Raw genomic sequence first — 14,763 nt, 5'->3', positions numbered from 1 at the left:
CTTTCCCCAGCCCACCCATGGTTTTCCAGGGACCACCCACAGCTGCAAAGAAGCCCCTGCTCTGGGGGAGGGGGGGACGTGTACCCACGACTCACAGGTGAAGAGGCACCTGGCTGTATCTTTGGAAAGCCTGCCCAGTGGAGCAGTATTGGTTTTTGCAAGTTGGGGCAGCTCATCCTTAGGGGGCATCCCATCTCTTGTCCTGTCTCCCCAAGTTCTAGCTTTATCCCCCTGCAGAAGCTCCTTCCTGCCCACCCTCCTCTCTCAGCCCAGAGGGACTCCAGGCAGCCATCTAAATGGGTGGCCAATGAGGACATCTTTGCAGGCCAGCAGCGGGGTTACTCCCCACAGCCTCCCAAGCAGGCAGCAGCTAAACAGAAGTGCAGAGGACCAGAGCTGTGTTCCACTTCCCACTGGCTCCTGCCTGTCCCCTGTCGAGCCCCATTCCCTTTAAACTCCAGCCTTGGAAAGGGGTCTGTAGTTCTCTGGCTTCTAATAGGGAAACCTTTACTCATATGCTGGCCCTTTCTACTGCACTCAGGCACCAAGAAGTGTTTCATATTAACTTGTCTGAAAAGTATAACTCACCTCCAACCTTAATTCTGCCTTTTGCAATGCCAACTCACATTCTATCATGGTGGTCCCCCAGTGGAAAGAAAGAGTCCTGACTTTAGTACAGAATCTTTGTGGACTTGAAGTTCAAACTTGGGCCTCTACTTTCCCCCTCTTCTCTCTCCAGTAAGAGGGGACCCCACTCGTCATAGCAGGGCAAGGACCAGGGGATGGAAGAAGAGAAGACAATTTTGCCCAGTAGACTCTGGCCCCTGGGGACCAATTAGGATTCTCTGACTTAGAACAGAGGATGATCTTCTGGGATCTGAGCTCTTGTTAATCTGGATCTTCCATTTTCTGGCCCTCTCAGGGAAAAGGAGCAAAGCATCTTGGTTCCCAGATCTAGAGGTTCTGTCCAGAGCAGGTCGGTCTAGGCAGTCAGGGGAGCTGCGTGTGAGGTGTCTGCTCCCAGAGCAGTATCTGGGGTGGGGAAGAGGGGCAAGTGAGAATTCTCACCCAAGATGCCTCCCCCAGGGTACAAGGTAGCCTAAGTCTGGGGCATATCCGAGCTATCGGCAGGCCGCTCTAATCTTTCTTCTCTTTTTAGGGCCTGGCTGTCTCAGGTCAAAGCATCTGCTGTGCAGCATTGTAGAGGGAAGTCTCTTTGTGCGGGAATTCATAAAAGTGAAAAAAAAAAAAAGATCTCACTTAATGAGACACTTGCCATGGTCAGAGATTATTTTGCTAATGGGACCTGTGTGTGGAGGGGAGCTGAGAAGGTGTAGGGAGCAGGGAGATGAAGAGGAAAAGAGGCCCATTTGAGAATGATCAGGAAGGTCAAGGAGAGAGGTCCCCAAGGGGGACAGGCAGGGGATGCTGAGCAGATGAAAGGCTCGGGGAAATGTCGGTAGTGGGAGGCTGGCCGCTGTGGCTGCCCTCCTGCCCAACCTCTGCCTTCCCCTCCCTTCTCACTCCTCAGTTTTTTCCCCAATCCCAGGAGCAGCAGGGACTCCGGGCTCCAGGGCGGACTGTCAGAGGACTGGCAGAGTGGAAGCATCCTGAGCAGTCATGAGGTCTGACTTCTCTGCTCAAATGAGAAAACTTGTCCAAGTCCATGCAGTGAGTTGAATATAGGGACCTAACTAGAACCCAGGTCCCAAGGAACAAATTCGATAATCATTTACTGAGCGCCTACTATGCACCAGGCTCTGTGCTGGGCAGTGGAAGTTCCAGGAGGCAACAGACAAGTGAGCAGGACAAACAAAGGAATAATGAAATGAACATATCCCTGAGCTGAAGCAAGGCAGGTGACTATTTCGGGTTGAAAGTGGTCCCAAGGCCTGAGTAGGGGTAATGAAAAAAAGAAAGGTGCAAACAAAATCAAACACACAGTGGTGACATTCTCAAACTTGCAAAAGAAGAGAAAATTGAATGTTTCCATAAGTTCTCATTGCAAGATTGGAAATAGGAAGACGGTAGAACAATGTCTTCAAGACCTAAAAGAAGAAGGTTTTGATATGGGATTCTGAGCTCAATCGAATTATGCATCAAGTTTGAAGACAACATAAAGCCTGTTTTGGACATGAAGGAACTCAGAGTTTATTTCCCACCCATCAATATCAGAAATAATTAGCGGGGTATTCCAGTAAAACAGAGGAATCAGAGGAAGAGGGCAGCGTATACATAAGATGGTGGCAACCTGATGTGACCCAGTGGGAGGGAAGAGAGCTGGATGGGAATGAAGGGTGGGCGGTTACCCCTGGGGGCTTGGAAGATTCTACTGCAGCAGCCAAGTTGTAATGTAGAGGGTTCCATTTCCTTTTCCCTGGTCAAATCACACTATTCAGTTCTGTGGTTGGATAATATTTCCATCTTACAATCAACCTATAGTTGAAACGCAGAGGGAACTACAGTGATAGACTATAAATCTTCTAAATCTGTAAAACCGCTATTACACTACATAAATAAAACATAGAGTTAATTATATGTAGTACTATGTGTTATATAGTGTAGAACATGTAATGTATACACACTATATTCTTTTTGTTATTTTTTTAATATCTATTTTTAATGTTTATTCATTTTTTTTGAGAGAGACAGAGACAGAGTGTGAGTGGGGGAGGGGCAGAAAGAGAGGGAGACACCGAATCGGAAGCAGGCTCCAGGCTCTGAACTGTCAGCACAGAGCCCAACGCGGGGCTCGAATTCACAGACCATGAGATCATGACCTGAGCTGAAGTCGGACACCTAACCGACTGAGCCACCCAGGCGCCCCAACACCATATTCTATATAATACTATATATTAAAAATAGATAATGTCAAACATGGTTTAATAAAAATTATCAAACTAATTCAAATTGGAAGGGGAGAATGTGTGCTAACTTCCCTGGCTTTCATAGCAGGGAGTTAATAGATAAATACAGAAATGAAGAAAGAGGGACGTAAGTATATTATATAACATAGTAAACATTGGCCACCAAATAACTAGAATCAGAGACTGTTCGTTGTGGTTGACTTTGGATTGTCGGGCTTTGTGGGTAGAGGTAGGGGAAAGAAGGGTCACTTTTTATTCTATTTTGTGCCTTTTACCCTGCCTTTTCCTCACATACATACTTTACTTCAATTTAACAATACCTAAAGTTAAATAATGAAATATCCATCTAAGAGAATACTATATTCGGCAGTTGAAAATAAGGAGACAATCTATTTATTTTCACCTGAAAAGCTGTTCATTATGTAACATAGGTTAAAAAAGAAAGTTTTTAAAAAAAAGTATTTAAGGGGCGCCTGGGTGGCTCAGTTAAGTGCTGACTTCGGTTCAGTTCATGATCTCGCGGTTTGTGGGTTGGAGCCCTGTGTCGGGCTCTGTGCTGCCAGCTCAGAGCCTGGAGCCTGCTTCAGAGTCTGTTTCCCTCTCTCTCTGCCCCTTCCCCACTCATGCTTTGTCTTTCTCTGTCTCTCAAAAATAAATAAATGTTTAAAAAAAGTATTTAAAATATGATATTTAAGTCTGTTTGCCTAAGCACCCAAACCAGTAAGCTATAGTCCCCTTCTGTGTTCTCTGCCCCATGCCAAGGGGCTTGCTTTTGGAAGTCTTGCTTGTCTCGGGTTTTTGTAAGATGCATATCTGGTTTTGCCACAGGGAAGAGCTATTTTATGTATGTTTCAAGTAACAGATGGAAGTTTTTGATTGTAAGTGGTCAGTCCCAAGACTGGCCTGGAGGAAGCCGCCGGGGAAGGAGGATCTGAGGCTTACAGATATCAAGACTGAAAGGTACCTCAGACAGCTCCTGGCCCACCTCCCTCCTTTCACAGATGAAGGACATAGGTGGGGCCTGATAAAAGGTCACTCCATTGAAGTAGTGTCCAGAAAAGAGAACTTGGGCTGTTGAAAGCCAGATTGGGGAGCCAGCCCATGAAAAGTGGAAGGGCTGGAATGGAGGCCTGAGACCAAGGCTCTGCAGAGAATCCTACAGGGAGATGTGTGAGGGGCTGGGGGATCTCCTTCAGGGGCTGCTCAACGTTCAGATGGCTTGATCTGGAGGTGGAGACCTGGCAAAATTAGACCAGATCACCCTTCCTTAGTGTCCACGGTAGCCGGAAAGGCAAAACATTAATGGAGGCAGGAGGAAGCGTGTTGGGGCTCCTAAGGAGGGGCTTGGCAAGGAGCTGACATTTACGGAGTATTTATCACGCGCCAGCTACTGTGTGAGGTGCTTTCTAGTACGTTATCTCATTTAATCCTCGAAGAAGGCTTCTAAGGTAAATACGATTATCCCAATTGCATAAAAACAATGATGGTCAGAAAAGTTCAGTTCACTTGTCCCAAATCTTACAGCCGACAAACAGCAGAGCTAGAATTTGAGTCTGGGTGCGTCTGGTCCCAAAGTCCCTGCCCAAGGGATCAGAGGGCTTCATTAAATATATGTCAACCAATTATAAGAGGAGAAATGTCCTTCCTGAACCACGAAACAACTAATCCTGTTCTCTTCCTGAGCCCCGCATGTGTGATCAGTCCCTCTACTCAGTCCACGAATACCCAGGCACACTGGCTGGCTCCTGGGGACCAGGATTTACATTTGCCCGACAGCACAGTGAAAATTCCACCTGGGAGAGTATCAGCAGTGGAGGCTCCCTTTCCCACAGCTCTGAGGACTGACATTGCCTCCTGAGGACACAGAGTCCTGCTGTTCCAGAGCCTGGGAGGAGAGGGGCTGAGGATGAAGCATGGGTACAGGGAAGAGGAGAGCGGCTGGAGCCCCGAATTCCTGGTTTCTAGGTGCTCAGCTCCACACCTGTCCTCCACCAACCTCAAGGGCACACTAACTGCTCTTGTGGCCCCTCACATGCTGCCCCCGGCCTCCCTCTGTGTCTCCCTGGGTACCTCTGCCTTCAGGGGGAGGCAGGCAAGCCCAGGAGAGTATGTCAGTTAGGGTTTGTCGGTGACACGTGGAGATCATTAACGAGGCTTATTTTTAAATTGTAATTGCAAAATGTAAATGCTCCCCAAACTGATGTGTAATTGCTACCCCTCCGCCCCAGCCCTTCCCCTCTGGTGCCAGCTTTGCAAGGAGAGAATTAGAAAATAAAAAGGGGGTGGATTATGTAAGCAAAACGATTTTAAAAAAAGAGAACGAGAGAGCTAAGAATTTAAGTGAGACAGCTGGCGGCTCCTCTGATTGCCACACTGCCAGCATTAGCTGCAAAAATTGTCCTTGCCGACTGCACCAATCCAAGCAACAGTGTCAACTGTATTTAGCCCCTGGAACAGACTTGTCTGACATTCAGCAAGATAGTTTGGTGGTCAGTGTGTGTGTGTGTGTGTGTGTGTGTGTGTGTGTGTGTAAGGAGAGTGAGGGGAGGTCAGGATATTTGAGGTTGCCTCTATGTCATCCATGGAAACTTTCCATTCTATAAGACACAATCGGTAGCGATCGTTACCAGTCCATCAACCCATTTCCATTCTTCCCTTTATTCTAGCACGTAAGGAGGTGAGGAGGGTTGGGGCACCTCCATTCTCCCAGGCATGCTGTGGTCTGTTTGGACTCTAGTATCTGTAGCCTTGGAGTGGAGAGAAATAGGACTCTATCAAGTAGTTCAGCAAGAACCTCAGCATGATTGCCAGTCCCAGAGAAAGTCCCCCGGACTTGGCCACAACACCTCTGCACACAGGTTCACCAGGAGTCTCTAACCCTGTCCCCCTTTCCTTTCCTTTCCTTTCCTTTCCTTTCCTTTCCTTTCCTTTCCTTTCCTTTCCTTCCTCTCTCTCTTTTTCTTTCTTTTTCTTTCTTTCTTTCTTTCTTTCTTCTTTCTTTCTTTCTTTCTTTCTTTCTTTCTTTCTTTCTTTCTTTCTTTCTTTCTTTCTTTCTTCTCTCTCTCTCTCTCTCTCTCTCTCCATCTTCTTTAAGCCCTCACCACAACTACTGTCTTCAGTGATCTCCCTTTGACATGGCCGTGCACACAGGCTCGTTGAAGGCTGTTGAAAAGATTGTCAACTTGTCCCTGAAATGGACACTGCCAAATCCCTTTGCTCAAGGGTGAAGCCTCGATCCCCCTAGATATGTCTTTTTCTCTGGCGTTTACCTCTAGGAGCCACAGCATGCTTCAGCGTGCTCCCCACTGCTTGAGACACAGAGCTCCCCGCATGGCTAGAAGGCATAGGAACTGGGACAAGCACTGTGAGCCAGTTCTTGCCCGTGTGGTCCTCTGGAATATCTCTGGCCTTGCTAACTTGGGGAGCTGGCCCTGGGAACATTCACCTTTCTGGTTAACTGTCTCCCTTTCCCTCTCTCCAAGGAAACCAGCTTTTGTGAGGAATCGGGCAATGATGACTGCCCCCCAAAATGAAGGCCGATGAACTGTAAGGTCATGGCAGCTCTAGAACAGCAGAGAAACTTCCAAAGTCCTGGGCAGCGTCCTTTGGAGTTGGGGCCCAAATCTCACCATAACAGATCCAGCCCTTATCATGGCTTACTGGAAAGAAAAAAGGGTTGTTCTGGATAACCGGATTCCTAAATCCCTGCCTATACTTATGTCTTTGAGATCATGAAGTTACTTAAGGGGATTAAAAAAACCCCTATCTGATAAGAAGATTAAATGAGATTCTCCATTCAAAATGCCTTATACATTCTAAAGAACCATTTCGCAGAGTTCATCAGAAACACCTGGAACGCAGTTTCCTCTGTGCTCATCAAAAACACTTGGGGTGCAGCTTCGGTCTTAACCTCGGCTTAGAAATCAGACTCTCTGGTGCGAGGTCCAGGTTGTGCTTTTTAACAAACGCCCGTAGGCGGTTCATAGGTGATAATGCTTGCTCCAGAAGGTTGTACAATGTTATCATCACTGTGGATGTAAGCAACAGCCTGTCCATCTGCATCGACATCACTTCATTGTTCCCAGACTGCACAGAAGAAAGAGAGGTACGTAGGGATAAGGCACAACCCTGGCCCTGTCCTCAAGGAGCTAAGGGGGAAAGATGTGAAGCAAAATGATACGAGGTGTGTGTTCCTAGGTCGTATATGCTAAGCGCCAGCTAATGTGATGGGCTGCTTCTCGAGGCTTTCAGAAGAAAAGATCATCTGCCTGGAGGGTTTAAATATGTGCTTAAGGATGGAGAAGCATTTCTTACTGTTCGGGTGATCCTGGCGGACTCGAGGATGGCCCTCAGGAGACTCACTCCCTCTTCTCACTCCCAGCTGGGCCAGAAATTCTTCCTGTCACCTGGTGCCAGAGCACCTGTAAAAAAGGGTAGAGCAGCTCTCAGAAGGGGTTAGAGGCCTGGGGGGGGGGGTCAGAGGACAAGGGGGTGCCCACTCTGGTTGTGAGAGAGCATTCCATTTGCTCTACAGACCTCCCTGCCATATGTGCCAAGCCAGTCTCTCTCTTCAGTGTGGCTGTTCAGGCCCACTGAGCCATTTTAGAGCCCAAATCCTTGTCACGGTTCCAGGTGCCCTGTTGTCAACCTTCTGGTCTCCTGATATCGGTTGTATGTTCGGTCCTCTCTCCCCCAGCGTGTGGGCAGGTCTCTGAGTGACTCTGGGCCCTGGGCAGGGCAGAGCTGGCTTCCTGTTCTAAACTGTAGGGAACTCAAAGGAAGGGTAGTAGTCACAACCTTTCCAGATGTGCATCTGAGTCTCAGATCCTTTTCCATTGGCAGACTTTGGCTGGGGTTTGGGGAGACACTACTGGGGGTGGGGAGGAGGTCTGTGGGCAGAAGGGATGAAGAGTCAGGAGGGCAGTGGACCCCGAGCAGAGCCTGGCAGTGAAGGACAGCCTTGGCCTACAGGTGGCTTTGGCTGCACCACTCACTGATTTATTTTTAGATCGAAGTGAATCATTTTGGTTCTCAATATTTGAAATGAACTTAGATGTTCAGAAACTGAGGTTGGTGGTCTGTACTGTTCTAAGGGCTGACCTGACACTTCCCAGACACTTATGTTAATTTTCTTCTTATGAATCCAGGTGCTAATTTGACCCCAAGGAGGCTGCGCTTAGGGCTAGGATGGCAGGGTCACGGGAGGGAGGGTGGACGAGAGCTGCTCGATGCCTGGGCTGCATTTTTAGGGCAGCACCGGGGGCATACAGCCGAGAGCCCCAGCCCTACAACCAGAGGTAAATGCATCTTTTAACATTCACAGTTCCTTTCTAGTTAACACCATCTTGGTCTCCTTGTAAAAACACATTTGCACCTCAGTAAAGCATGTAATTAACTAGTGACATGACAACAGGAGGAGCTAAACAGTGGCCCGGGCTGGGAGTTGCAGTGGGGAAATGGAAATTTAGACATTTGCCTGAACAAGACTTTCCCGCCTCCCTTCCGGGGTGTGTGTGTGTGTGTGTGTGCACGCACACGCACACGCACACGCGCATGCGCCTCCCTGGGGGTGAGAGTGGCAGAGACAGAGAGACAGAGTATCCGGGGTCCTGAGGGGGTATGAATTCCCACCTGCAGGAAAGAGTGAGCTGGGGCATGCTAGGAGGGTGGGATGGGCTGAGAGAAGCTTCCAAGATAGGTGGGTTGCTTAATGAATTTCCATTAACAAAAACTCACTGGGTTGAAACAACCCCCCTCCCCACCCCTCAGATGCCTCCCAGGAGCTGAGGAATAGAGACACATTCAAAGCAGCAGGGGGCCAGGTCCCCCCTGGCCACTGCCAGCCCCTGGGATATCACACAGAGAGGCCCAAGGGATCAGGACCAACTGAGGGGAACACATCTTGAGCACCAGATTGCTCTTGTCACACTCCTCATGCCCCCAGCCTGTTCCTCCTCCCTGGGGCCTTGGGTGAATTCTGTGAATGGCTCCCAGTTCTCTGCCCCCGCAGGCAGCCACGCTGGGAGAGGTGTCCTAGTTCCTTCCAAGATCACCCTCTCATTTCATTCTTCTATCACTTCCCATCCCTTTCCAGTCAGAGCAGAAGATGGTCCTCCCTCCCTTTCATGCCCCGTCACAGAACCATGGTGGCCAAGCCCCTCCTTGTCCCCACAGTTTGCCCCTCCAGCTCATCAGCTGCCTCCAGACTGAGCTTCCTAGGCAGACGCCCTTATTCTGCATCCATCCCAGGCCCCAGAGAAGGTAGAACCTCACTACCCCTGATGGGTTTATGCCGGTGTCAGCTCCTCTCCCAGAACTTTCAGTGGCTCCCTATTCATAGAAGGCACCAACAAAGGTTCACTGATGGCATTTTACCAAGTGCAGCCTTCAAGGTGTCTGCAGCCTGGCCCCGTAATACCCTTCTAGACTCTCCTTTTCTCTGCCACCCACAGGGTCTCTACCCTCCATCCAAACACAAACTTTTTCCATCCTCCAAATCTGTACCACAGTTTCCTGCTTTGCTTGCTGCCCCAGTTCTATATTTCTACCTGACAGAACCTTAACCGTTCTTCAATATTCAACTCAAACATTCTGGCGCTCTCCTCTAGAACCATAAGTAATTTTACCTCCTCCGTGTTTCCAAGTAACATGCTGTTTATCGTTCTCTGACAGCTCTTGCCACATTCTGTCTCATGCTATAGTTATCTTACGTATCTGTCATGTCTTTCCAAACTGGAAGTTCCTCATGGGCAGAGACCCTGTCTTATATCTGTAACTTTTCAGTTTACAAACAACTTTTGTATGTAATATCTTCTTTAACTCTTTTTAAAACAATTTTTTTCAAGGTTTATTCATTTTTCAGAGACAGAGAGAGACAACACGTAAGTGGGGGAGGGGCAGAGAGAGAGAGGTAGACACAGAATCCAAAGCAGGCTCCAGGCTCCGAGCCGTGAGCACAGATGCGGGGCTCGAACTCACGAACCACGAGATCGTGACCTGAGCTGAAGTCAGACGCTTAATCGACTGAGTCACCCAGGTGCCCCCTAACTCTTAAAACAACCTGTAAAGGTCAATATTTTAATACAACTTAATTTTCATTATCTTTACAAAACAATAGATGCTGATTAGCACAAAATAGTTAAGTAAGACAGAGAAAATTTAAGTTAGTTGTAATCCCACAATGCAAAGATAACCATAGTTAATATGTAGAATAAAACTCTTCTTTCCTAAAAACAGTGTCATCCTATATAGACTGTTCTGTAATCAGCCTTTTAAATTTAGCGACATATCATAAATATCTTTGCATATAAGGAAAATATACACTGTAATCCTGTGGCTAAATGGCATTCCATTTATGGACACACTATAATTATTCAGCCAAATTTCTACCACTTGTTCAGATTATTTCTAGTTTTTGCTGTTATCTGTTATGCCCATTCTCATCACTGAATTTTGCTCCAGACGTGCTCATTGTCTTAGGATAAGTTTCTAGATGTGGGAGCTGCCAAATCCAAAGGGATGTTCGTTTTTAAAAACTTTTACAATGACTCACAGGAAGGTCACACCAATTTACATCCTGTCTGTGGTGTACGAGAGACGCCTTTTTCTTTGCCAGCCGGTTGTTCCCATTTTACAGATGTGGATAATGAGGCTGAGGAAAGTCGGGTACCAGGGCTTGCCTAAAACCACAACCAGCAAGTGGCACGTCTTCTGGCTCTAGACAGTTTGCTCTTCCAACCTACCCCACTTCTCTTTGCTCTCGTGTTTCTTACCAATCCAAAGGGAGGGGCCGCATTAAGAAGAGCCGAGTAAATGCTGGGCTCCCGCAAGAAAGCAGGTGGCTGTGCCCTGAGTTGTGGGGTGTGCCCTCCTGGGAGCTCTGAGGATGTCTGCCTCCCCTGCCTCATTTCCCAGGTGTCTGGAGCCTACTCGGCTGATGAAACCTCTGCTCTTGGGTAGCTTTTTACTCTTCCTTCCTCCCCTCTTCTGGGCAGCGCAGATTTAGCCTCTACGTATTTTGGACCTTCAACATAGCAGGGCCTGGGCATACAAAGATCGCACACACACACACACACACACACACACACACACGCACAACTCTGTCTTGGAGGTGTTCAGAGTCTTGATGATAAGGAAATAATTGTACCCTGTAATGTATGGATGCTGCTGCTTCTGGTTCTTGGCTGCACCACCCTCACCTCTGCCAAAGCCCACAGTCGCAGGGGTGGGGGGAGAGGGTCTGGGTCAGGGCATGGAAGGTTGGAAGGCCCGCCTGCCTGGTCCTTCAGCCTCTGCTTTAATTGTGTCCCTTCTGGCACTAAGGAGAGAGCTCCTTCCTGATGTCCTGGTGTAGCCACATGCTTTTTTGTCTGTCTTTCTGCTCTAGCTCTACCTCTGCCTCCAACCGCCACCCCTAAGGTGGCCCTGTGGATCCAGAGCCCCCCAGGCAGGAATCACACCAATGTTAGGGAAGGGAAGCCGGCCATCCCTGGCCCCACTCAGGCACTAATAAAATACACATTTGAGAGAGGGAGGATGCTCTGAGTGACACCAGCCTGCCCCCACGCAGGGCACCACTTCAGGGCTACAACACACATAGATTTCTCCTTTCCTAGAACTGACAACCACCCAGTTCCCAACAGCCTGGAGAAAGCTTCAAGGCAGAAATACAGCTTGTAATCTCTGTTCTGTCACTGCCAGTGATCCCTCTGAGCATAAGGAGGGCAACTCACATGACAGAAAGCACTGAGGAAAATGAGAGACAGTCTGGGGTTGTGGGGTATGGGGAGGAGCCTGCTCGTGGGTCGTGGCCACCCCTCTTATCCTGGGGCAGCTCTGTGAGCCATGCTGTCCCTCCTCGCTCAAGGCTGCCTCGCCTGAAGGAGGGGCCAGAATGTGCCTTGTTAGATCTTGGCCAGAGAGGATACACCACCCTCCCTCTTGTTGCCATACAAAATCCTTTTCCTCTAGAGGCCAGCATGCAGCCCGTGACACTACTGCCCTGATCCTGAGGCTGGACATGGGCTTAATTATCAGGCAGCCTGACAGGCAGGGAGGCAGACAGTGAGAGACAGAGAGAGAGAGAGAGAGAGAGAGAGAGAGAGAGAGAGAGAGAGATGGATGGGAAGACATGGGCTCTGTGTGACCTGATGGCCCAGATATTTCAGGGACAAAGAAGGAAGCAGGAGCTTCATCTTAAAGATGGAGTCCCTTCTGTCTCTACGAGATCTCCAGGGAATGGGGTGGCTCCCACCCCTAGTTCTTTAGCCCTGGTCAGGCCTCTCCCTGCCTGTCCAAGTTGTAAACCAGGGTGCCCTCTGACAAAGACGGGCAGGCTTCCCCAGGAAACACCTTTGCCTGTTTTGCCAACTTGTACTTTTTGTAGATGAACAGGACAGTAGTGAACTGGGTCTCTGAAATCTCTGGCCAGAAGCCCAAACCAAAGGCCACTTTGGAAAGCTGCCCCATGCTGTATCTATCCCAGGAGCAAAAAACACCAGAGTCATTGTCTCCTTTGGCCTAAGAGGCTTGAAAGAGCCTGTTCTCACTCTGGAGCCCACCCCAGTACCAATTCTGGTGTAAGTGCAGTGGTGGAGGGACCCTCGGGCACCTCTCCAATAATGGACATTTGTGACAGTCTAAGGCTGCTCTCACCTCCTTGCTGGGCCGAGCAAGCTAAGGATGCATGACAGCTCGATCCAGCCAGGCCATGGCTTTGCTAGGTGACATTGGCCAAAACCCTTCACGCTTTGAATTCTGTTCCATCATCCCCATCATCCCCATCATCATCATCACCACCATCATCATCATCCCCATCATCATTATCATCATCCCCCTCATCCCCATCATCATCATCATCACCACCATCATCATCATCATCATCATCCCCATCATCATCATCATCATCATCATCATCACCATCCCTATCACCATCACCATCATCATCATCAGTTTTCATCATTGTCGGTACACAAGAGGCTGGACCTGGATGACAGTGTGATCTCATTCTCTGACTGCTCTTGGTCAGCTGTTAAACTCAACTGTCCTAGCCTCACGTATCACCAGAGCAACAAGGCTGATCTCAAAGAGACCAGATTCCAATCCTCTAAGAAGACAGGGCCTCCTTGGAAGCTAAGATAATTCATAGACTTGTTTACACTGATTGTCCCCTGTCCTTAGGCCCTGTCTACAATGGCTTGCCAGGGCCTAAGAAGACAAAATCCAAATTTCTTAGCTTCTATCGTTATCCTCCATAATCAGCCCAAACCTACCTCTTTACCTAATCCCCTGGTCCTTTCAACCCAAACCTTTCCCCAGCCAGGCTAGGCTGCCACTGTCTCACAACCTAGCACATGCCATGTCTGAGCCCTGTGCCCCCTCGCTAGGCCACTATGCCCTTCTAGAAGGCCTTGTGCTCCCCTTCTCTCTTGGCTGTCCAGGTCCATCAAGTCCTGCACTTACTCAGGTCCTCTTTCCTCAAAGACAGTCTCAAGTCTTGCCTTTCTCTGACCTTCTGCAACTGCATGAAGTCAACCTCTTGTACCTCCAGCCTGTGATTGACCCTCAATCTTAATCTATTTTGTCAACTTCTGCTTTCTGTGTTAATCTGATATCCTCAATGGCACCATATGTCTTTGAAGACAAGATATGTGTCATTTATTTCTTTTATACTCTCCATATATACATAGGTTAGCACCTTGTCCTTGTAGATCATTGAAAGTATCATTCCAGTCACACGAAGAGGGACTAGTCCTGGAAAATACTAATTCCAATGAATGCTTAATCAGTTTGTTTGAAAGTTAGCTATTTCACTATCATTACTTATTGCCAAAGGCATTATAATTCCCTATATTTCAATGTGTCTCTGAATGAAGAGCTTTTGACCAAACTATGGATTATTTCATATGACTCTTACTAATATCATTAATGAATGTGGAGAGATAGTCCAGCAGAGTGGAAAAGGCTGTGAAGTGAGACAAACTTGGATTCAAATCCTAGATCTCTTTCTTCCTAGCTATGTGGCTTCTATAAGTCTTGGTTTTCCTATTTCTGTAAAATGCAAACAATAATAGCTAACTCACAAACTGTTTATTAGGATTTTATGTGGATGTGCTTAGCAGATAATAAAGTACTCAGCAGTGACCCAGACTAGCCTTTAACAAATGGTAACTGTTGTCATTAATGACAATGATAGTAATGACAATTCACTTAGATCTTGTCATCCTTCAAGATTCAGCTCTGTGTTGTTTTCTCTCCATGCCACCTTATTGCACATAGGGTAAGTTATTTCCTCCTTTCTGCTCCCCTAAAAACTGGGACCATATTTCTTATAAGATAAAGTCCAAAGTTCTTGGCCATGAATTCCAGGCTATATCTCACTAAATTATTGTTACATATCCCTATAGGTGTCCCTCCCATTAAGCTCTGAGCTTCCTGAGCAAGGTGTTCCTCACATTCGTGCTTCTAGCTCTGGCCTAGTTTCAGGCTCAGTGTGTATTTATTAAAAAAAAATTTTTTTAATGTTTATTTATTTTTGAGAGAGAAAGATAGAGCATGAGTGGGGGGAGGGGGCAGAGAGAGAGGGAGACACAGAATCCAAAGCAGGCTCCAGGCTCTGAGCTGTCAGCACAGAGCCCGACGCGAGGCCCGAACTCATGGACCATGAGATCATGACCTGAGCCGAAGTTGGATGCTCAACCGACTGAGCCACCCAGGCGCCCCTCAATGTATATTTATTAAATGAGGTAATGAATGGATGAACAGGAATGCCAAAGGCAGTCAAGAAACTTGGGAAAAATTGGACCAGACACAAATTAGAGATTGGTGACTGGGAATCCATCATGGAGAGCAAATGTCCCTGTTAAGGCAACTAAGACCAGCCTGACTTTAGAGAAGT

At 47.9% G+C, this 14,763-nt stretch overlaps 1 protein-coding gene across 11 annotated transcripts in view; it reads right to left on the bottom strand.

Annotated features, from left to right (window-relative positions):
* PKNOX2 (PBX/knotted 1 homeobox 2) overlaps positions 1 to 14,763 on the bottom strand; it is a 317,669-nt gene that overhangs the window by 90,463 nt on the left and 212,443 nt on the right. For 10 of the 11 annotated variants that reach the window (XR_006208719.1, XM_042959546.1, XM_042959543.1 and 7 more), the window contains one exon: positions 7,182 to 7,288. The exons of the other annotated variant lie outside the window; for it this stretch is intronic. The gene's annotated coding sequence lies outside the window, so the exon portion shown is untranslated. The remainder of the gene's footprint in view (positions 1 to 7,181; positions 7,289 to 14,763) is intronic. 11 annotated transcript variants of the gene reach the window in all.

This window comes from Panthera tigris, chromosome D1 (assembly GCF_018350195.1).
Source record: "Panthera tigris isolate Pti1 chromosome D1, P.tigris_Pti1_mat1.1, whole genome shotgun sequence".
NCBI lineage: Eukaryota > Metazoa > Chordata > Mammalia > Carnivora > Felidae > Panthera > Panthera tigris.
Note: the sequence above shows the minus strand (reverse complement) of the source record. Positions and strands in the feature narration are given on the sequence as shown.